Consider the following 24,091-nt stretch of genomic DNA (forward strand, 5'->3'; position numbering starts at 1 on the left):
AGTCAGTTAGGAGGGAATTTTAAACTCTATAAAGTCATTTTATGTACTCGAGTTTTGCATAACTTATCTGTTATCCTCGTACATTGGCTTGCTGTTCAATAGTGTGATTTTTATAGTCTGTTATTACATGCATGCCAAATGCAGTGGAAAAACTGGGGAAACTGGTCGCATATTGGGGGAAACGGTGCGGAAATAAACTGTTTTGACCTGACACTTTTGCGATAATTTATGCAATTTTTAGTTTGTTTTGGCTAGCGATTTTGGCACTTGGCACCGAATTTCCTTCGCAATTGGACATTTGCTGGCGGAATCCGTCCGGGTGGGAGGTGGACGGTGGAAGGCGACTGCGCCTAAAATGCGGCAAACATTTTATGCGCCTGCTTATTTTATTGCCTCTGGCATTTCGAATGCAGAGCCATAAACATGATGCTCAAAAATAGCTTTTGTCGCATTTGCTCGACACATTTGGCGAGCTTTCAAAACGGCAGTTGATAAAGGACTAAACAGCGAGCCAGGATCATAAGGAGTCGCTCTTTAAACTACAGTTGATAATGTGTGTGTGGTCATGGTTGATTAATTGCATTCCAATTTGTGCCCCCGCCTGCAGATAAGCTAATTGCCACGCCCCCTCGAAATGTGGACAGCAATGTTGAGGTAAGACAGTTGTCGAGGCTTATCGCTAAATGCGCTCAAGTGGCCTCCTGACCGAATAACCGACCGACCACATTCAAAACGCTATTGTTGTTATTGTTAGGGCCACATGACGAGAACTTGAACATGGCTAAAAGCAAATAACTTCAATTGTCTTAAGCTGCTTTTGCAATTAGACATTGTATGTGGTTATCATCTTCTTCAACTATACACACACACACACACACTAAGCAAACTAACTAACTAACGAACTTATAAACTAAACAAGGCCGCGGGATATCCCACAGCTTAAAAGGACTCGTCTCACAGTGGGGAACATCGCTAGGAAAGCTGCTTTTAATTCAAATTTTCGCATGTCGAATAAGTACGTTTTTTTAATCTATTCGTTTACCAATAATTCAAGCATTTATTATTTATATCTATGTTTATACAGCTATGACTATTCAAAAGCAATAATTGTTATAGCTTTTACAACGATCAATTTAAGCAACAATTTACACTACGAGCAAAATAAAATAATTAAAAGGTTTGATTAATATTAATTAAAAACAGATATTCTAGCGGTTTTTCCCACTGTGCGTCTGCAAGCGATAAATTAACACGTACCAGCCACAAGACGAGAAGCCGAACTCCTCTCAGATAACAAAGAGTCCGAGCCCAAGTTCGAGTCCGAATTCGAGTGTGAGTTCGAGTTCGAGTTCGAGTCACGTCGCTTGTTTCATCATAATCAAGTGCTGCCAATGGCTGAGCCTGTGGCATAAATGTCAACGATTTGATAATGGAACGATAGCTGGTTAGCGAGTCTGGCCGGAAGTAGGAGTGGGAGGAGTGGAGTGGGTCTAGATTTGGGATTGAGAGCGTGACAAATATCTGGCTGGTCCTTGAGCACAGTCCTCTACATTAGTTGGCATTTGTTTTGGGTAAAATGCGATGCGAAAAAGCGTTGCCAAGACAAATATTTGAAAAATTGCACAAGAAATGGAAGCTGTTAATGTCAGCGAGGGTTGCTCGGACCAATGATGGACCATACATATATCCTGGCACAGGACCCCACTTGAGCGACCGTTGACGCATGCTATCGATTTGCCATGCCTATCAACAACAACAATAAAAAATAAAAAAGCAGGAAAGCGAGAAAGATGAAAAAAGGAAAAAGAAAAAAGAAAAACTTGCTCTGTAATCAGCAATTGCGTTTGAATGGCGACTTATTTGGCAGTCTCTGCAGTTTTCGCTCTATTTACTTATTAAATTTGTTGAATTTGGCAACAACATTAGCAGAAACAACAACTTTTACCACAAATCCTCCCCGCCCTTATCACGCCTTTTCATAACTAACACATTTTGCTGGCATTTCCTTTCACTCCATATGAATGCTCTGAGTTGATGTGCGTGTGTGGGTATGTGGGTATGTGTGTGTTTGCATTTATTACTCGCTTTCATTGGCATTTATTTTTGGTACTCTCCCTGCTCCCCCTTCTTGAGCTGGAACGGTGGTAAAGTGCTGTGGGTGGTGTTGCTGGTTTCGCCTGATTTGGCTCTTGTAAAGCGGGCATTTGAGAAATTAATCCCTGGCATTGAATATATTCGTTGGTGAAATCTACTAGAATAAAGAAAATATCTTCGCCAGCGATCGCAAATGGGAGTTGTGTTAATAAAAATTGAACCATCTGGATGGAGTTTTTTCTTACCTGCATTTTTTTTACCATACGAATTAAGTTTGACTTTTATTAATGATCTAAATTATAAAAGGTATGAAATAATAATTAAACTCAAACATGGACTTAAGGAGAGTAACTCATGCTTTCAATTTTTGTATTGAAAATTCTACTACAAGTTGAAATTTATTTATTATTTCATAACTTTTATAGTTTAGATCTTATTTTAAAACTCAGTAAAATAATAGCATTATCTCATGAATACATATATATGCACTCTATATGTAAATATATATTAGGAACGTGTATATGTTTATGTATATTTATAACCCACACTACCCAATTCATCATTTTTTCTTCATATGGAATCCGCCTTCAATATTCTTGGCTTCTTTTCTTATTTTTCCAACTAAATCGACTTTGCTTTTGTATTCGTTGTGCTCGTATTCAATATGGTATTTCTATAAGCTACAGATATATTCGAGCACACACACACATGGCCATTCATTTGAAATTATACATATGAAGAGTGTTTGCGAACTTTCCTTAGCTTTTCACAATCCTCATACACTTGCGTTTTCAATTTGTTCGCTTTAATAATTCACAATTCAATAAATGCTAACAAATTGACATTGTCCAAAATGTTGTATAGATTTTCCTTATTCTTGGCTTTTCTTTTGCCAAACAACCCTGTAATCATATGAGCATCTTTGCCATCCTTCGGGATGTAGATGGAGAAGGAGAAGGAGATGGAGATGGAGAAAGGGAAGGCCCACCAATTACATTGCCGGGGAATTAACTTGAGCGACTTTTATGTCAATTCAATACATTTCATTTACTCGGCAACGACAATCTCAATGAGGGAGGGGGATTACAACGGTCGGGGGATGGAGGAGAATACAATGTTGTCTTCCTTTGCCATACGACTTGGCATATTTTCAACGTTTGCTCGTAGTTTTTGCGCAAATTTTCGGAAAATTAATTTGTAATTTTAGTGTGTTGGCTGCGTCGACTGACGGTCTGACGGTCTGACTGTCTGACTTACTGACTGCCTGACTGGCTCAATGCTGTCAACGTCTCTTTGGCCAGGATTCGCTCACAGTCAATATCCTGCGGCGCTCACAAATTATGTGCAAATAAATTGCTTTTTCTTAAGTGGCTTTGCATAAGAAGTTCGACTTTTACATATTACATGTGTACAGACGTCTGTCTCTCTGTCTGTCTGTCTTGGAGTTACATTTGATCGCACATGAATATGTAAGTTGGTAAATATGCAATACACACTCAAGTCATATTCAATTTATTTCTATTAATAGTCGAGCGCATGCATTTTGTATGATTTTTATCGGGTATTTCAATCGAATATTAACCATGTCTCTTGTGGTTGAGTTCTCTTTCTCTCTCTCTCTCTCTCTCTCTCTGAGGACTTTGCTCAAGTTTTTCCTGGTCTAATTAAACTAGTTTGAGGGGGAGTCAATGGTAGATGGAAAGGTAAATCAATTGCTTGAAAACTTTTATGGTTTCGTGTATTTGCCAATTGGGAGAACTATCTAGGGACTATAATTACCAAATGGCTTGGAAATGCTGCTCAGAATAAATGATAATCAATTGCGAATCCAATTTATCGAAAATTAACCAAATTGTTGATTAATTCACACTAGTAAGAAGAGGCCAGGACAAAAAGAAACTCGACTGGTTTTATTAAAGCTGTAATCTATCAAAGTCGCGCTTAATTCACGAGATTAGCATCAAATTCACAGTTTACACCAACTACATAAGCCCTCATAGAACGGCCAAATAATCGGCTTAAATGGCGCTATGCAGAACCAACAATAAATAATTTGGCCATACTTTAATTAATAAAACTCGTTACCAGCAACTTTTCTACGCTTTACAGCAATCACCGTTCATTAGAGGCAACAACACAGTCCGAGCTAGAGCCAACTCAAAGAATGTTAACAAAAAAGAGTTGAAAATTCTACATAAAATATTGAGAACATTATTAATTATACTTCTCATGGACAGACAGGCGTTACAAACTTCCAGCCGAGAGAAGCAACTGAAGAAGCGTAAAAATTGTCCAAAAGAGAAAAAGAAACAGAAACAGAAACATAAATAGAAAGAAAAGACAAAAAGAAGACAAAAGAGCGAATGTTGAACGGCATTAAGTTTTTTAACAGACCAACAGAACGCTAATTACAAAAACAATAACAACACCAAAGAGCCTATCGACCAGGTCAACTAAGTATATCCGTCTACATAGATATTTGTGAATGTAGAAGGTATCAGGGGGATTGAGGGGGACTCAGGGGAGAGCTGTGCTAATGTCCATGCCGCACTCAAGTCATTTATATTAATTTTAATAACATTGTTAAGCCCCAATGTGCCTAGGACTTGGCCCAAACGAACCAGTCAAAAACTCGGGTGTTAACGATGAAACACTTTTCGGCTTATGAATTTTTGAGCAGATAATCAAGCAACTTTAAGCTTCAGTGTCTATATCCATGTGTATATCTATATCTATACCGCATATTAAAAACAAATTAGCGTTTTGTTCACTACAACTGCACATCAAGCTCATTTTTGAGTCGAAAAGTTGAGGGGAGAAGAGTGGGGAATGTGTATGTAAATGTGTTTTTAAGTGCATTGGCATTTGGAGCTGCGTGTCAAATGTGTGCATTATTTTCAGCTTTGATTATAATAAATTCGAATCGAATTTGATAAATCTGCAATTCGCCAATGGGGCTCCAGGTCGAGTTGCATTGCAATTAGCGTGAAAATGGTTTTTAATTGAGCCATAATGCGGTCTGCATGCCCCAGAGAGTTGGTTAGTTAGCCACACTGTATCTAATTTAGACAACGAGTTGAGTTGATGACCAAATGCCATTGCCAATGCCACATGACCCTGACCATATACCATACACCATACACCATATACCATATACCAAATACCGCTAACCATGTTGTTCAATTATTTGATTATTTTTTGTATTTGTGGTCAGCTCCGCTGATTGCGTTTCAAGTCTCACTTTGCATATTAAATCTGAGGGCTGCATTTAACATTGGCTTAACCTTCATGTTAATGAATGAATCCATTCGGCGGCTTTCTTCGACTCTGCTTCAGCAGGAGAGCTGACAAGAGCATTGAGCGAAACTTTGGCATATTAATTACTTTTTTTTTTCTTTCTTTTTTGGGCGGCAGGAGAACTATTCGTGGTGCGAGCTGGTGGTTTTGCTGCCCCACTCGTGATAATGACCCATGCCATGCCAGCGGGAGTGAAAGGCGCCCCATTCTACGTACTTAGCACTTTTCCGGAAGACAAAAAAAAAACCTGAAAGCGGGCCGAAAAAACCTCAACCAGCCAGCATGCTGCTACTGCCACATTCTGCGTTGGTAATTAATCATCATTACATTTTCGTAAACGAAGCGGATTTTAAGTGGGATTTGCAACTCGGGCAGCAGACAGGAGGCAGCATCTTCTTCTTCTTCTTTTTTGTGTTCTGCTAGCCAACTATGTCTATCCTGTCTGACATTCAGTTATCTATCGAAGCCCATAACATGCTCATTTAGTAATGATTCCCTTTGCCCCCCACTCTTCGACTCTTCTTTTGGCATTCACTTGAGCGTATTTTGTGTGCTTACCATCTATCCATTCATCCTCATTCTCATCCTCATCCTCATCCTTATGCTTCTTTTGCTCCTCTTGTTGTCAGTGCATTGACAGCTGGGGCTGCTTATCTGTCCTGCATTTGACATTTAGCATTAAAAACGCTTTAATAATAACGCAATAATAATGCCCTCAGCTCAATGCTTGTAACAATTTTTGCGGGCGATGGCAGAAGACAGCGCCAGATATTTATCATTTCATCAATCAAATGGACGACGTATCCTCTACTCTACTCTCCTCTCCTCTCCTCAGTGGGTTGAGGGGTGTATTGAGGGGTTGGCAGCGCAAAAGAAAACTTTTCATCATTTAATTTTGCCGCCACAATTACCGAAGTTCAGAGTCGAGCTCTTGCCTCAGTCGGAGTCGGATCCTGAGTGGGTGTCTCAGTCTCAGTGGCGAGTCCTTCAAAGCATCATCAATCTCTTTTAGCGTGTAAGCAAAATGGCGTCCATTGGCAGGACAATAAGAGAAATACACACAGCAAAACTTATCAATTACAATGGCCGCCATTTTGTTTAGTTGCCAACACACATACGTTTATACACGCACACACACACACTCGCTTACACACACGCACATAAATCTCATAAATGCATGTCATATTTAAAAGCCAAGCGAAAAGCTTCACCAAAGTTGCGCCCTTGGCTTTGTCATAGATTCTTGTTATAAGAAGTAGCTCAGCTATTGTTGTTGTTGCTGTTGTTGTTGGTGTTGTTGTTGGTCTTCCAGCTTGGAGCTTGGGGCTTAGTTTAGGTCGCCAATCTCATTTGTTGTTGCTGCTGGACAAGGGTTTTGTTGTTGTTGCTGCTGCTGCGGCTGCAGTTGAGTTATGACTTAAGCTGACATTTCATTAGTGCGCATTAAGTGTTCTGCGAATGAGTTTAACTACTATGAGACATCCAACATCCGACAGTCGACACCCAACACTCTGGACAATGGAGCCAACTAAAGCTGCGGAGATGGCAAAATAAGTGTGAGCTAGTTTTTCGCCCAGACTTGCCTTAATTAGTTGCCATAAGAGGGCAGCATTCACATGAGCATTCAGCTAGAGCTGAAGCATCACTAAACTCTTCACCGTTCAGTGAATGACCCAATTTTATACAATTTATATTATTTATTTATACACTCGACGAGACTCGACTCAACTCAACTCAACTCAACTCAGCTCGTCGCTATTCGAATCGATTCGGCTCGACTCGAGTGAGCTCTGTTAATTAAACATTATTCAAATTGACCACAGGCTTGAAAACTTGTGCAAATGCAGTAAAAAATAATTAATAGAGTGGCAAATACAACCGATAAACAACTAATCGATAAATATACGAGTAGTTTGTTAACCAAGCTTGGGAGCAACGAACAGTTTGTAGCTTATTAAGTTTTAATTGCCCTTAAAGAGCCACAGACAGAACGACTTTTGGTTACCCTTACTCTAATGTATAGCAATCTTCTGACAAAAGCAGTTGAGACCTGTGACCTGTGTACTATAATAAATTTATAGTTTTTCATTGAAAAAATCTTAAGCTTTGAGATAGGGAGAATTTATCAAACAACTTTTTATGGATTATCATTTTAATGTGATTTACAAATGTATGATTCTTATTTATTCTTTTAAGAAATAATGATTAATTTTGAGGCATGTCTTTGGTCTTAACTAATAATCTATTTTTTCAACAAAAAAATTAAAACTCAAATAATAATAATTATTTTTTCAGTTATATTTTTTGCTAAAAAATAAAATTCAGGCTATAATTTTTGTTTTTTAGCCTACTAAACGGTATATAAATTAAATATAGAGAATAAGGGGAACATTTATGTATTCTTATTCAGTGAGCTCTCCGCACCGAAAATCTCAAAACATCATAATAATAAGATAAGAATTCTTGATATAGGTGTATAAAGGTAGTAAAAACAGTGTCCTACATAATTATTTTCTAGCTTAGAGTTCAAGTTACATTACTTATTTCTTTAGACAGTTTAGGTTATTTGGTTGCTTCGTTTGACAACAGGTAACAATAAAAACTTGTTTAATTATTAAAAAACGTTCGACAAAAAAGAATATAAAATAAATAAAAAATTTAAATATTAACTGAAAAAAGATATATTAATAATTTTGCCGACAAATTCCAGAAAACCCCAATAAGTCTTAATTAGATTATTATTAGTATGCTCTCTTTAGTTTTCAAGATAGTGCAGGGTATTTAGTAGACCAATATGCTTCTTATTTCTGGGCACGAACAAAAAAAATAAATAAAATTCAAATTCAAATTCAAATTAAAAGAGCTCAGGGCAGTTGAGGTCGATGTCGATTCCGGGCTTGGTCCTCTCAAGTGTTCAAGCCACTCGAGTGGCCACAGCGCCACTTGAGCGAGCCATGGAAATGAATGGAACTGACCACGGACAGCCTGACTGACTGACTGATTAACTGGCTGAATGACTAACTCACCGAATGAATGAATGAATGAGTGAGTGAGTGAGTGAGCGAACGATTTGCATGTATACAAAACATTTGCAAAAATGGCAAATGCCGCAACTACTCGTAAGTGGAGCACAGCGATATCAGGGGACTTTCTGGTAGGATCAAGAAGGAGATGAAGAATGAATAAAGAGGAAGAAGAAAAGAGTGGAAGAAAGAGGGGACTCAACTCGACTGCAGGTCAATTAATTAAGGGTAAATTAAGTGCAGTTCTAAAGAAGGAAAGCAGCTACAGCTGCTGCTGTCTGGTAGTTGTAGTTGTAGTTGTAGTTGTAGCTGGAGCTGGAGCTGTTGCCTGGTAGCTGCTTAGCGATTTGAGTGCCAAGATTATGAACTCGAGCCCTGTCCAAGGGTATAGGCAATGGCATATATCCTTGACTACATACAGCACACGGAAACGGTTTAGTACATTGCCCGGAAGTGGAAAAGCTTGAAAATGGTAAAAGGTGAATGGTAAATAGGCAGAAACAATGGATATTCACCGACCCTATCCACATTCACATCCATGCTCACATCCAATGGCTGTGTGGGCGTGGACTCTGACACTGATGACGGCCAACCCGCTTGATGAACTGCTTGGCCAAGTACTCTGGCCGAGCTCTGAGCATGTGGCCATGTGCAGATAAAGCTGCAATGCATTTGTATTTGTCGGCTTGGCATTCGCCGGCCATTAGATTGAAGCGACTATAAATGAGCCGTCGAATTGACAAAGAAACATGGCCAGGAAATGCAAGCAGTAGCTGAAATTGAAACTGAAACTGCAACTGTAGCTGAAACTAGAGCAACTGCAACAACAGGCAACTGATAAAGGACTTTAACCCAAATATAGGACAAAATAAATCTTATGTATTTATTTATTTACACTGAAAAAAAGGACAACTTTTAAAATCAAGAGCATTCGTCTTAAATATATTGTTCTTAAATAATACCATTTTTAGACCATACTACTAATACTTTCCCACCGATGTCAGCAGTTCTTAACACAAGAATTAATAACCTCAATTGTTAGAAAAGTATAAATATGTTATATTTTATTTAAGTTATTTAGTTATTTGAAATGTTATTAAAGCAAAAATGTGTTTTCTTACAATAAGAATTATTATAAATTGAAAATGTAAAACAAAGAAATAGAATATTGATTTGCTTAAATGTTCAAAAGTCAGCAAAGGCGTTTCCTTAGAATATATATTAATAGAGACAATCAAGTAATTGCCTTGTTCGTAATCCCAGCACACACTTAGGATCAATTTAAACTGCGCATAAATTTCAACAAAAGAAGAAAAGAAGCTACTTCAGAGCACGGCACGAGTCTTTCTCCTCTCCTGTCGAACAATGGAGCGAACATTAAATTAGCGCAAAAAGATGCGCATATTAATGCAATGGACTCTTCTCTTAGCTGAGTAGAGGGGGGGCGCAGGTAGTTGAGGGAGTGCAATAATAAACATAATGATAACCAGCAGCAACGACCACAATCCACATCAACAACGACAACAACAACTATTACAACTGCGATAACGACAACAATAATAAACTCAATAAGCAAATAAGTAGCCCGACAGCAGGAAAGGAGGAGAAGAATTGGAAGAGGCAGATAAAGAGCAGGGGTAGGTTGCATAGTGGTTGGCCGTGTCATATTTGCATGCATCTCGAAAGAAGAGCAACAAGAATAACAATGGTAATTTATGATATGAGAGATACAGGCAAAGGAATGGAATGGACTGGACAATTGACTTGCCTCGTGGCATTGTACTTGTAGTAGTAGTAGTAGTAGTAGTAGTAGTAGGTGTAGTAGGTGTAGTATTATGTACAAGCGAAACTGAAGCCAAGCTGCATCTTGTGCACATATCCATACGATGCAACGATAAATTAAAGCGCACTAACTAACCGGACCAACTGCAGCAAGATAATGGCAAATGAAGCCGTAGGAGTTGCAGTCCACAAGCACAAGCTGAAGCACAAGCACAGGTCGTTGAATGCCACAACATGTTGCGCATTCAAATGAAGACCGCGTGGAACCCACACACAGGCAGTCAGACATACAGACATAAAGACAGACAAACAGACAGACAGTAAACAGAGCCAGGAGCACGTCCATTCAAATTGTTCAACTGAATCCAAGTCCAGGCTACATGCTCATTGTTTGAATGCCGCCGCTGCGCCTGCGCAGTAATTTATTTCATTTATATTTTGCATTCTTCTCTCACTCTCTCTTTTTATCTCTCTCTCTCTGTCTCTGTCTCTCGTTTTATTATCATTGCTTAAGCACAAGAAAGGTAATTCGCTTCATATTGTTGCTGCAATTGCTAAGCCCAAAAGTCATTAACTTGTGTGCATCTACGAAGCTCGAGTTGCGACTTCTCTCGGCTCTCGTTGTTATTGCCAGTTCCCAGTTGACTGTTGCAAGTTGCAAGTTGCAAGTTGAATGTTTGGACATGTGCTTGCGGCTACTGTACGCGGCAGTGGCACAAGTAACAAGAACAAGGAACAAGAGCAACTGATTGTCCATGTTCCTCGTTTTCGGATTCGAATTGTGTTTCAGTTTCGGGTTGTAGCAACGCAATGGAATTGGCATCTCTACAATCGCAACCTACGCAGAAATGTGTGTGAGTGTGTGTGTGTGTGTGTGTGTTGCCAAAAGTTAACGTGCCGTTGTTGTCCGGCTAACGAAGCTTGATATGAGCAACAGTTGCCTCGAATCGACTCGTTGATTAGCAATCCCATTCCATCTCATCCCATGTCTGGCTTATGCAATGCCCCCTGTGGTGCCTGTGATGTCTGTGGTGGAGGGAGAAACACGAAATGCATTTTAAATTGTCACCTATTTATCAAAAAAATTCAATATCAGTATGCAGCACAAATTTCTCTCAATTACCAAAATCGACCCTTTCAAACAACAAACGGCAATTTGCATATCAGTTTCAAATCATTTCACAGTTTCACGCAGGTGAAACAATGATAAAACACACTAACAGATACACATGTATCTACAAGATACATAACCGAACGAATAGAGTGTCAGACGACACGGCAATTGACATTTAATGCCGTTAATATGCAACCGAGTCGCGTCGAAAAGTGAATCTCGTATCTCATTCGTATCTCGAACTCATTCGTGTATCTTGTTACCGCGGCTAATTTTTTGTCACTCTAGTTATGTTATGCAAGCAGTTCGATTTGCATTTCCATATGTATTTTCATTTTCCATAATTAACATGACAATGCCACCATCTTTCGAAGTCAGACAAAATATGAATGCTGTATACATTCATTAGCAAGACATTTAAATTAATTTTACAATTTTTTATTATGATTTCTAAGAGAGAAGACGAAAGAAATACGATGAATGAATTTATAATTGAAATACAGCTGCAGTTGCAAGCGAAAGTTAAACATCTGATTTCAACTGACTTTCGATTATTTATGCTCTATACAAATATTTAAAAAATGGACCTAAAATAGTATTTCAGATAATTGTAAACGTATTTATCAAACATAAACAAACGGTTTTAAAAACAATGAGGCTCTACTTTTATATAAATGTTATATTTTCGATGTAAGGCTTCATTTCTTTGATAAATATTTTGCAAATTTCACAACAGCTGGAAAATATGCATTAGTTAGTCAATAATTTATTTTAAATAGATCCAAAGAATGAAAAAACAGCACATTCGCTTGGTATTTAAATCTCTTTAGATTAGTATCAGTTTTAAAATATTTTAGAATGTCTTTAAGGGTATCTCGTTGTCGAAAATTCTCTTCTGAAACATTCTGACTTGATGTTATTATCGCGACATCTATTTCAACAGATTTTTATGGCAATATTTGGAACCGTCAAAAGCATTTTGCACTCACTAAAAAAAGTGTTATGTAAAATTGTAAATGTGAAATCGTTGGCGGTAATTGCTGCAAGTGACATTGACATAGCAGCAGAGCCGCACAGGAACACACAGCACGCGGTTGCAAAATAAATAATAATAACAATAACAATAACAATAAAAATAATAATAATAAACACAATGAACGGCAACAACGCACAAAATGCGATGCGGTTAGCCACGAAAAATGCAGCAAATTAAATTATTTCAGTCACAAAACATATTGCGAATAATAAAATTAAAGAAACGCATAGTGCAATATGAGGAATTAAAATGGCAAATTTGATTTAAATTCACCTCATCTCAATTATCAACTATAATTATTTCGCCAATTATCTTAACAGCAAACTAATCGATAAATTCATTTCTTCTATTTGCAGGTATGCATTCAAATTACAGATACAAGCAGGTGATAAGTAAGTTGCGGTTTATCAAGATACTGAATTTATCCGAGGAGATACTAAGAGAGACAGAATGAGAGATTAAATTACGTTGATAACGAACAATACAAATTTCAGTATGGAATAAAGATATGAATATGTTACATTTATTATTGCAACTTAGTTTAAGTAAATATTTTTGAATTAAGTTAATTGCTCCAGGTGCAAACAAAATCCTTCTGGCCTGTTCACTTTTCCTTTAATGCCTGTAAGCCAATAAGCCAAAGTAAGCAACCGGGCCAATACATGTTTCTGTCTTTTCTAACACTATCCAAATTGTTAGCCAATTTTAAACGTGGATGCGAAACAATTCCCCTCAGACAAAAACCAAAGGTGCATAGCTACACATGTATAACGAACACAATAAATACACACACACACAAACACACACTGTTGAAAACACAGCGTAAATAGTTTCAATAAAGGACAACAAGAATAACAAGAACAGGAGCAACCAAAGGGGTAAAAGAGTAGTGCAACTAACAACAGTTGTTACACGTGTTGCTTACGCTGGCCACGCCCACCCAAACACCCACCCACATTCACACACACACACTCAAACACATACACAAACTATATAGTCACCCATTTGCCATTTCCACGTCCCACTATTGTTATTATTTATGTGAGCCAAACAGCAGCTTCCGTTTGTGCCACATGCGCCGTGTTGCGTTGCGGCAACGAGAAGCAACCAACAACACGAAAAGGAAGCGGCGAGCATTTAAAAAAAAAACAAAATACACGCAGCGAGGCCTTGACTGCAATATGTTGCCTAACAGCACTCTCAAACTCTGTGCTGCATTTTTATAGATTTTAGCAGGTCAGCGGGGCAACTGGGGAGAGGGAGAGTGGGGATAGAGAGAGAGGGGTGTGTCGTTGGTTTGCTTAACATTTTACAACAATTTATTTAATCACGGGTTAGCTTCAAGTTGCCAGTTGCAACAACAAGAAGACAGCTGCCTCCTTTTCCTTTTTTTGTAGCATACTTTTTGGCGGGCATCGTTTAATGCGATGCGATGCAATGCAAACGCAGCTGGCAGCAATTTCTCCCTTCTTCTTTCCCTCTTCATGTTGGCATACATTTTGCATGCCATTAAAAGTCAGCGGTTTGTTTTCTATGTGTGTGTGTAAGTATTTTTTTGCTGCTGTTACATTTTAATTGCTTTACATAATACGAGCGTTTGCTTGTAATGCTGCCAGTTCTAGCTGCAGCTGTAGTTGTCGTTGTTTTCCATTTTTTTTAATTGTTGCTGCTGCGCCTGTGCGTAAGCAACGAAACTGAAAACTAAAAAGTTGAAAAGTTGAATATGCCCCGACTCACATGCTATATATTTTTGAAATGCATGTCGAATAATTGCTGCACAGTTGAAGCCTTTATCTAGTTTGCTGCACTGCAATTAACCGACTTTAATTGCAAAATTAACTTTATGCCATGAACGAAAATGCGAGTAGAAATCAAAGAAACACCAACTTTTTAATTAAGTGCACGAATTGTGTAATGTAATATACAAGTGGAAGCTCAAGAAATGCTAGAATCCTGCAAGGTGTCTAGGAATATGTGAAAGTTGTGGGGAAAAGTAGAAAGATTGTGTATGGTATACAAAAAAAAAGGGAGAGTCGATCAATGTTGCAGCCCTGAAAGTTGATGTAAGCTCTTGCTTGCCACTCATATCATCATAATTCGCATGCCTCTTTGCACCCCAAAGGAGACGGAGATGAAGATGCAAACTTTTATGCATGCGACGGCTCATAATTACCAGGAACAAACTTTAAGGCAACAGCAACTAAACTTGAAAAATGTTATGCCTTGTACATAAGGAAAGTTGTTTTTCTTTTTATCCCATCGCTGTGCGCGCTCTCTCTCTCTTTCTTTAAGATGCTTGGAAACTGGCAAGAAACATTAATAAAAAACCGCAAGTTGCCCAAACAGGGAATAGGTAGTGGAAAACATAAGAGAAAGAGAAAACTAACCCTCAGAACTCTTGGTACTTTTCAATTTTGTGTGAACTTCACAAACGCAAAAAAAAAATAAATAAAAAATAAGAATGCTGAAGAACTGAAGTGCTCGAGTCGGTTGTGTGGCAGGGTCAGTGTGCAACCCTCGAAATGGCAAATAAAAATTAAGAGTGCGAGCCAAAGCAAAGCAGAGAATCCCATTTAACGACTCTCCAATGTGCACTAAAAGCAGCGCTAGAAACGATAAACCAAAAAAAAAAAAAAATAAACTCGAAAAGCAGTGAAAATTTTTAAATTATATTAACACAAATTGAGGGCGGCCAGTGGAAAGTGGAATGTGGAATGTGGCAAGTGCTCCGCTTGCCATTTTTCTGTGCAACCAAATAATAAATAAACCAACCTAAAGCCTGACCTGCTGACGACGGCTTCAATCTGTCTTCCTTCCCTTTCTCCGCTTCCTGCAGCTCCTTCTTGAGCTGGATGGAAACTTCTCTTTCAAGTCTTACCAATTAAAGTTGTTGTTGCTTCTGCGCCCCCCATTCAAAATCTGAAGCTGTAATGTGAAACTCGTAATGTATACGCCATGTTGCCGAGAGTTCTTGTTGCCGCCGCTCAGTGCTCAATATAATGATGAATGCTTTTACGAGTATATGTATTTGTATATCGGTTCTTGTTTGTGTTGTTTGCATGGCAACTTTTGTCAAAGTCAAAGTGAGCAAAAAGAAAATCTGGCGAAGTAAAAAATCCAATTAGCGTTAGATTCGCGAATAAAAACATTGAGATATTTCTCTAAGATCAATATATCATTAATAGCAGTCGAAAATTGTATGATATTTTATTGATTTCTAACATAATAAATCTATAATATACAAATTTTACTTTAACCAAAGCACATATTAGGCTTATATGTTTAGAATTCAAAAAGTACTACAATTATTTGGGTAAGCACCTTTATAACAACTTAACATACAAGCAAGCCATTATAAGATACTTTTTTAATACGATTAAATTCGTTTCTGATGTTTCATATATTTTTTGAGCAATATGGTTTCGTTTAAAAAAATATTCCATTTAGTTTTGCTTAACTCGTCATGCCAATTTAGTGTAGAAATTTGAATATATATTTTGTAATTCAACTTATCGATTTTATAGATATTCAACATTATACATGTATTATTTTCAATATAGTATTCTTTGTGATAATTTTTTAAGGTGTAACTACAGTAAAGTATTTGGAGGCAAGGACAATCTACAGTGGCTCCATTTGCCACACACATATGTGTTCAAGCAGATTGCACAAAGAGTGAAAAAAGAAATTGCAACTCAAGCGCTGGCAACACACACACATAAGACGCCTCGGGTGATTGCACACGAACATGAGCTAAATAGCTGGAACTGGAACTGAGGCGGGAACTAGAACTGTAGGTTGAGTTGGGTTGGGTCAGGTCATGTTGTCTGTCAGCTTGTTGCACTTGGCCTAAGGCTCATTAATAGAGCGATTATTTTTCTCTATTTTGCACACAAACTGTCACACTTGACTTGTCCGCCTGCATGTGGGTCTATCTGTGTGTGTATGTGTGTGTGTGTGAGTGTGTTTGTGAGTTGTTCGTGGGTCGCCGCCAGCCGCCAGATTCTCGGGGGCGCTTGTTGACACTCATTGAGACAAAAGTACTTAACTGCTGCACTTTTACTACCACATTCCATACAACTATGACTATATTTTTTTTACAACATGCTTTTCACACACACACACACACACCCACTTACACGTATACATAATCTTGAGTTTCTTTATTTTCTGCTTTTGTGCGCTTAATTTGCTTCTCGACTGCAGAAAGTTTGTAGGCTGCAGCTGAAGCTGAAGCCAAAGTCGAGGCAGACAATGGAGCTGGAAGGGGTGGCACTTGTGGCTCGGGTGTTAGGCAATTGTGTTGCATACCACAAGGCGATATCAAAATGTCAAGCACCTCAACAAATTGTAACAACAACAACAACAATTGTTATCGCAAAGAAGGTTAAGCACATGCAACAAATTCACTGCTCACACAGTTATTCACAGTTGTACCGACTGCCTACACCCGTCCCTCGTAAAGAAGAAGGGTATATTCTATTCGTTGCAATGTATATACACAGCAGAAAGAGAAGTGACAGACCCTATATCCGCCTTCATAATCCTCTCGATATGAAAAACTTTTATACGCTTTCTTACAATTTAAAGATCTTTTATTTGTTTCTAGCATTTTTTAGAAGTCAGAACAGTCAATAGGAAAATTGAGGAACTTTTAATACATTTATTAAATTGTGCAACTTTTAAATATACATTTGAAATGGGAATTAAAAATGATTTTTATTTTTTTGTGTATTCCATTTTATCGTAACATATTTCCTACACAATGATTTGTTTAATTAAAATTTGCATTCATAACCCTAATTTATGGTCCTTGATAGTGAATATTTCCCATAATTTTTGTCAATCATCCTATCAAGATCGAATAAATATATATGATTAATTATGGCTCTTTTGGGTCTTTAGGCCACACAAAAGTGCCCAAATGTATGAAGTAGTTTTCATTCCGCTGTAGCTTTAAATTCAAATGCACAATTAATTAATATTTAAATTTAATGACAGGTATTTAACAGTCAGGAACTCGACTATACATTTCTTACTTGTTATGGAATGTGATTGGGTGGCAAGATCCGCTTGCCCCTTAGCTGCCAGCTGCCACTTACCACTTGCCACTTGCCACTTTGAAATGTTAATGAGTCGCAGTCAAGTGTCAGTTATCTCTGGCCTTCATAGTATTTTGGTGGCAAAACTTTTACTGCATTTCCTGAAAAAAGAGTTGCCGACTTTGGTGCGCGTTTCGCAACACTGGCAGTTTCTATGGTGGCTCGCATTAATTTGGGTAATTTCATGCGAATTGAGTGGCAGTGGGCGTGGCCGAGCGACCTAGTTGTAACTTTTGCGACTGGTACTTGCCACTTGCCACACGAAGTGCTCGAAATGTGTCAAATAAAGCGTTAAATTAGATTTCATTTTTATTTCTCTGCAATTCGCTTGACTTTTTCGCTTTCTGGAAAAGTTTTGAAAGTAGGCGACAAGTTCTATTCTTGTCAGGCCATATAAATCTTCAAAATTGCACTTTGCAAATTGTCATTTGACGTTTATTATATGCCAGGCACCATAAATGCCTTGGGGCATATTTCGTGGCTCTTTTGGTGGCAATTAAGCCGACCCAAGCTAGACTCTGCTTTAAGCCTTAAAGCATGCAACGCTTCTTAGTTACACATCACTTTAGGCCGACACGATAAAGTACAAACCGCAAAGTATGCTACAGACACAAGCCCCCAGCCACGCCCACAATACCGTCCATTGGGAGAGTGGCAGACGGTGACGGTCGTCGTCTAATAGGATTACGGACAGTGCTTCACTTGCCACTAAGTAGGCGACGACTCTGCAAAAAATGATGAACTCAAATCGTTTCAAACGGCTGGCCTGCGGTTTTCATGCCGTCGCAACGACGCGTCGCACAGTGGTGCGTGCTGTTTAGTTTAACTTAAATAAATTGAACTTTAAAATTATGTCATAATGGCAATACTCTTGGAATAAAAGATCCTGGGACTTCTTTTAGCTTTTTAAACTTGTTTTCTATCATTAAATGATTATATGTAAGGTCTTAAAATCAACATGTATTTTGACGCGGACTATTTTTAAAAAATATTAAATAAAAATGAAACTTTGTTACCTACTCGGATAAGTTATCTTAATACAAAGCGGACATTTGTTGAAAAAGTTGTAAATTAGTCCGAGCTAAAATTGTCAATAGAACCACTGTGTGTCGCCTCCCTGGTCTTCTTCTTCTTCATCGTCTAGCGAAGTTGGCATGCCACAAAATCAATTAAGCCACGTCGCGTCTCTCAGCTTGACAAAAACTATCAAAAGCTGTCAAAGTTGGTTTGCCAACCGCAAAATGTGATCGGATGGGATCGGTTCCCTAAAGGGGGAACTAAAGTGGGTCAGTTCTTAAATTTGATTAGCTGTGCCTCAAGTATGCAGCATACTATGTTTAAATATATAGACTGGAGGCAATTTAATCAAAAAGTGGCAACTCTATAGAGGGGTGTTTGACTTAGAGGGTTTGACTTGGCTTAGGGCCGCATCAACATATCAGCATGTAAACAGGTCTGATGCAAAGTTTGATCCTCGCCAGCAGCCAGCAACAGGGGCCTAACAAGCTTTAGTCCCTCCCTGTATAGCAGTTAGTAACTAACTAGCATACAAAAACCCCAAACTAAACAAAAAGCAAACAAAAAGAGACCAACTTTTACCTAAAATATGCGCATCGCGTGCCTTTGGCTTTTTACCTTTATATGTCGTGTTTAGTATTAACGTACTATGTGTGTATGCTTATGCGTATGTGTGTGTGTGTGTGTGTAAATCCCAGACATATACACGTTGTGAGAGAAACACGAAACGTGACTAAGCTGACAATTGTGTCGAAGTAAATCCAAGTTTTGTGGCCGTATACTCGGACTAAATAAATCTCCAAGCTGGGAGAAATAGAGAAGCTAGCGCAAAAGTTGGACAAACAACAGGCGCATAACTAAAGGGCGTGAGAGAAGGGAGGAACGGAGGGGCAGAAAAGAAAAAACGATAGATGAAGAAAGGTGCGTGAGCTCCAAGGATGCTGCGAACATGACAAGTGACATAAATAGTTGGGCAGACATTGGAACAGGCCCAGAACTTTGTTAAATTTAATAAACACTCACACTCTCACACATACAGTATTAGTATATGTACATTGTACAATACATTGTACAATATATACATACAACTCCAACAAAACGATGTCTGTTTGACAAGGACAAGAATCTTGGGCCTCAGTTGAGACGAGATGAATTCGAGTCGAGCACGAACTTAACAACTCTGCCTATACTATTTATAGTTATGTATGTCAAGCACAGGCGGTCAAATACACCCCAGTCACACACACACACACACACACACGCATGAGTGCAAATGTTGATGCAAATATAAACAGAGACAAACGTTAAACGCTTACACGCATATAGATGGCCCGCATTACAGTAGGCCCATTTTAGAGACAGAGCGAGAGTGAGAGAGAGAGAGAGAGGGGTAGTGAGGGGGTAAACAGTCTCCAACTAGGTGCAGTCAACTGATGGGACATAAACAAACAAGCAAGCTGACAAACACACACATACGCTTAGATGCAACTAAACAATTGTCAGTTTGAGCGCCTTTTGTTTGTATCTGTCTATCTACATATATATATATATATATATATATATATGAGTACATATGTGTGTGTGTGTGTGTGTCTCTGCGGCATCTGCTTATCAACAAAATGACAGCGACAGCAGCAACAGCAACATCAACAGCGAGCAACAAAAATAAAGACAAAACCTGCACTCAGTCGCACGTTGCGTATACGCAATGTTGCACATTGTCCATGCGAATAGAAATACTCGTAGTATTTGGTGCAACATCAATTTTCCGGACAATGTTATCGATTGCGCATAGAAATACTGAAAAACTGAAATAGTTTGTGCTGTCACATTTGAAATGAATACATTCAAGTTGATTGCTGTCGACATTCATAAACTGGAGACCAATTGCCAACTGCTTTCGCTTAATTCGCATTTAACCCGCCAACGAAAGCATTGGAATTGTTACCAATCTCCCTCTGACTGTCCAATGCATTCAGTTGCCAGACTCAAGGGGGAAAGGAGTCATTACGAGGGTGGGTGCAGAAGGAGACAGGGGAGCAATTCATGCTTAACTGACATTTCAGCTGTCATACCGAAAGTGCTTTACATTTCTCTTCTCGTCAGCGCAGATGGAGATGAGAATCAGGCAGAAGATAAAGCAGAAGAAGATGAGGCAAATGTTGATGATGTTATTTTATTATTGTTGTTGTTCTTGCTGTTGTTGTTGTAGTTGTTGTCGTCGTCAGTTGTTGTTGGCACCTTGGCAAAGGTGTTGGCATGCCTGTCCGCCCCTTTCCTTCTTCCTTTGCATTGTTCATTCCTGGCATGCCACAAGCAGCTGGTGTCCTTTTTCGATTCCAGCTGCCACCTGCCACCCGTCGCCTCCCACCTGGCATGCCACATGTAGCTCAAACGTTCTGTTAATTTAATTAACATTGCATATCCTTGTATTTTGAGCGTTGAGTTGCCTGAATTCAGCTTGAAATCAGCTTGAACTGTTGGCAACTGTCATTCTTTGGTTAGTTAAAAGTTTAAACTTGCATATGATGCCAACTAACAGTGCACTCATCTTTCTCTTTCTCTCTCTCTCTCTTCCTCTCTTCCTCTCTGTCCCTCTGAGAAGTGGTACTCCAAGGGGAGTACTTTAAATACTTTTGCCATTTGCTGTGCTTATTTCCATTTGTTGTCGAGTGCATTATAAAAGCATTAAACTGCAAGCCAAAAAGGCCATCAGAGAGTGTGCAGGGAAAGGGAGATGAGCATAGTGAAAACAGAGACAGAAAATGCCAAAAAAAAAAAAAAAGTCTGCAGGGAAAATTTGCTTTGTCACGTACACACACACACTCGTGTGCTTTCATGCTCCGCCTGACGAAATGCCATTACACATTTTGCGTACCCAGAAAACAGCAACAACAACAACAACAACAATGGCAATGACAACGACAATTCGCATTCAAAATGACAACGACAATGGCAGCATTTACAGCAACAACAACTACACAACACAAACAAACAAACAACACCCACAGAAAAATAAACGCTGGAGGTTGTAGAAATGAAGATAAGCTGCTTATCAGCGCCATTGCCTGCTCTGGTTCTCGTTGTTGTTGTTGTTGTTGTTACTCTCGTTCTTCTCGTTGTTGTTGTTGTTGCTCTTGTCGTTGTTAGCTGCGCTTTAACTGAGCGCTTGGCATTCACATTGGCTGCTCTTACGCCTGTCTGGATGTGGATGCCAACTGCCAAAGCGAACCAAAGCGAACCAAAGGCGACCATTGCAGCTACTTTTGTGTGCCCGCCAGAGTTGACATCGCCATCGCCATCGCCATTTTTAGTGTCGTTGTTGTTGTTGTTGCTGAGTTGTCTTTGTTGCCGTGGCTTGTCGTCAAATGACGCTTTGTTTTTTTGCTTACTCCCTGACTTGGCTGCCATCCCTGGCCAGACGAGCAGTCCCAACCACAATTGACATTTTTGCCACTCGTTGTTTAATATTAAACTAATGCGCGTGTAAAAACCACAAACCACGCCCCTTTCCCGTGCTCTAGTCAATTTCCTTGGGTATATTTAAAAAATGTGATCATGTATGTGTATGCAAATGTGGCAAGACGAGCTTTACTTTTGCGCTTGATGGCAAAATAATTTGCTTAAAATGCAATTCAAGTTTTATGTCTTGACATTTTGGGATTAAGCTGATGCAGCAGATGCATGGAAGAGGAAGAGACAAACCACAACAATATGCAGGAAGAAAATGTTCAAAAATTAAAAAAGAAATCCCCACCAATTAAGTTGTATACTTAAATTTTAAATTTATGCCTGCAACTTAGTCAAGTATGATTGTTATTAGTGCTTTAAATATAATTTTACTTTTAAACACATTTAATTCAATTTTTTTGATTTCAAAAAATTTAAATATAAATTTTATATTTGTATTTTATTTAAAAAATATAAATTTAAACTTTATTTTTTACTTTTGTAGTTATAAAACAAAAAAAAAATATTTTACGAGTTTTAAATACAATTCATAATTTTTGTTTTGTTTGTTTAAAAAATAAGAGTTGCAATTAATTTGTAAAAATAAAAGTTTATCCTGTTTTCAGGATACTGCATCTTAAAAAAGTATGTCCAACGAAATCCTATACATCTAGATACATTTTTTTTTTTTTAACTTTTAAATCTTATTTGCGACCCCTGAAATAAATAAAAGATCGCTGATGACTTCATTTGTGTCGTTTTTAATATGCAACAGCAGCCAAAAATGTGACTTAAAAAGTTAAAATATAATTAACACGAAGTTAACAAAAAACATTTTACGAGTTGATGGAACAAAATGTCGCGTGTGACAGTGATTCAAAATAAATTAAAAAAAAAACTACTTAAAATTTTTAAGTCAAACACAAAACATTATTAAGAAATATAAATACATAACATTTAAAGATTTATTGAATAAAAATATTTGTTCACGTTTCGCTGAAATCAGTATTTGAATTGGTCGCCGAAACAACTTCTTCTGTTTGAGTTGCGTGCGAATGTCTTGGTTTCTTGAAACTTTTTTGAAAACGAACAGTTGCCCAAAATCCACCTTAGCACCAATAATTGTGCTAATCAATACCTGTAAGTTTCGGCTTTTGTGACAGTAAAATAATGTTTTGGAATATATTTTATTTTTATTTGAATGTGTACGAATGTTGCATCCGACACTAAAAAATTACCCATATGCATTTCATTAATTTTACTATAATTGTAGTGTTGTGAAATTCGGCCTACTTTTAAAGCATCACATCGAGTACTTCAATGTGTCACATTGCGCATACGCCTCGTGAGCGTCGTGTCAGCTGCTTTGGCAATTTCAATTTGCTGCTCATCATCTGTGTTAATCGCCTTAAATCTCAAAACTAATTACACACAAGCCAAAGACAAAAGTCCAAAAATATTTAAGCCACAGCTGCCCACTCACCAACCACTCACTCCAGTCACCCAGCTCTCTTCAGTTTTTAATCACTGCTGACCGTCAGAGGAGGACGCGCCTTTTTGTCTCTGGAATCGCCATGCAATGCCAATTTGGAATTTGGTGTATCTGTGTGTCTGTGTGTGAGTGTGTGTGTGTGTGTGTATCTCATCTGAAAAATGTGCCCAACTTTGTAGCTGTGTTTAACCGTGTGAAATAATCTTTGCTGGCAGCAGTCAGGCATTGCCAGGACCTCCTTCCCCTGCTCCAGCTCCTGTTCCTACGCCTGTCGCTGGCGGGTCAGTCGGGCGTGTTTCATTATGATGATAATGCGCAGGCCCTGCGGCCATTCAGACCATTCAGGCCGCATCCGAAGCTGGTGTCACATTTTCCGCAGCTTAAACTTCCCACTCATTTTGCTCAGTCCCACTCGCTGGCCACTTGCGCTCTCCTCTAGTCCTTTGACCGCACCATAGAGCACACAGCTGGAAGTACAGTGAGCAGTCGCCAAATCGTCTGAGCCTAACGCAATGCGATTGGTCTGCGATGGGTCCTGGTATGTTCCCAAACTAGACACATTCACGCACAGCCAACAGCACTTTTACTGGATGGCTGGATGACTGGATGGCTAAATGTCTGAATGGGGATGAGTTCTGGAGGAGCAGGATATTATTTTCGCACCAAGCAAATCTCAACAATTTC

The 24,091-nt window shown here is 38.6% G+C and overlaps 1 protein-coding gene across 1 annotated transcript in view; it reads left to right on the forward strand.

Annotated features, from left to right (window-relative positions):
* Positions 1-24,091, forward strand: part of LOC117788306 (teneurin-m) — a 144,802-nt gene that overhangs the window by 68,064 nt on the left and 52,647 nt on the right. The window lies entirely within an intron of this gene.

Source organism: Drosophila innubila, assembly GCF_004354385.1.
Source record: "Drosophila innubila isolate TH190305 chromosome 3L unlocalized genomic scaffold, UK_Dinn_1.0 0_D_3L, whole genome shotgun sequence".
Lineage (NCBI taxonomy): Eukaryota > Metazoa > Arthropoda > Insecta > Diptera > Drosophilidae > Drosophila > Drosophila innubila.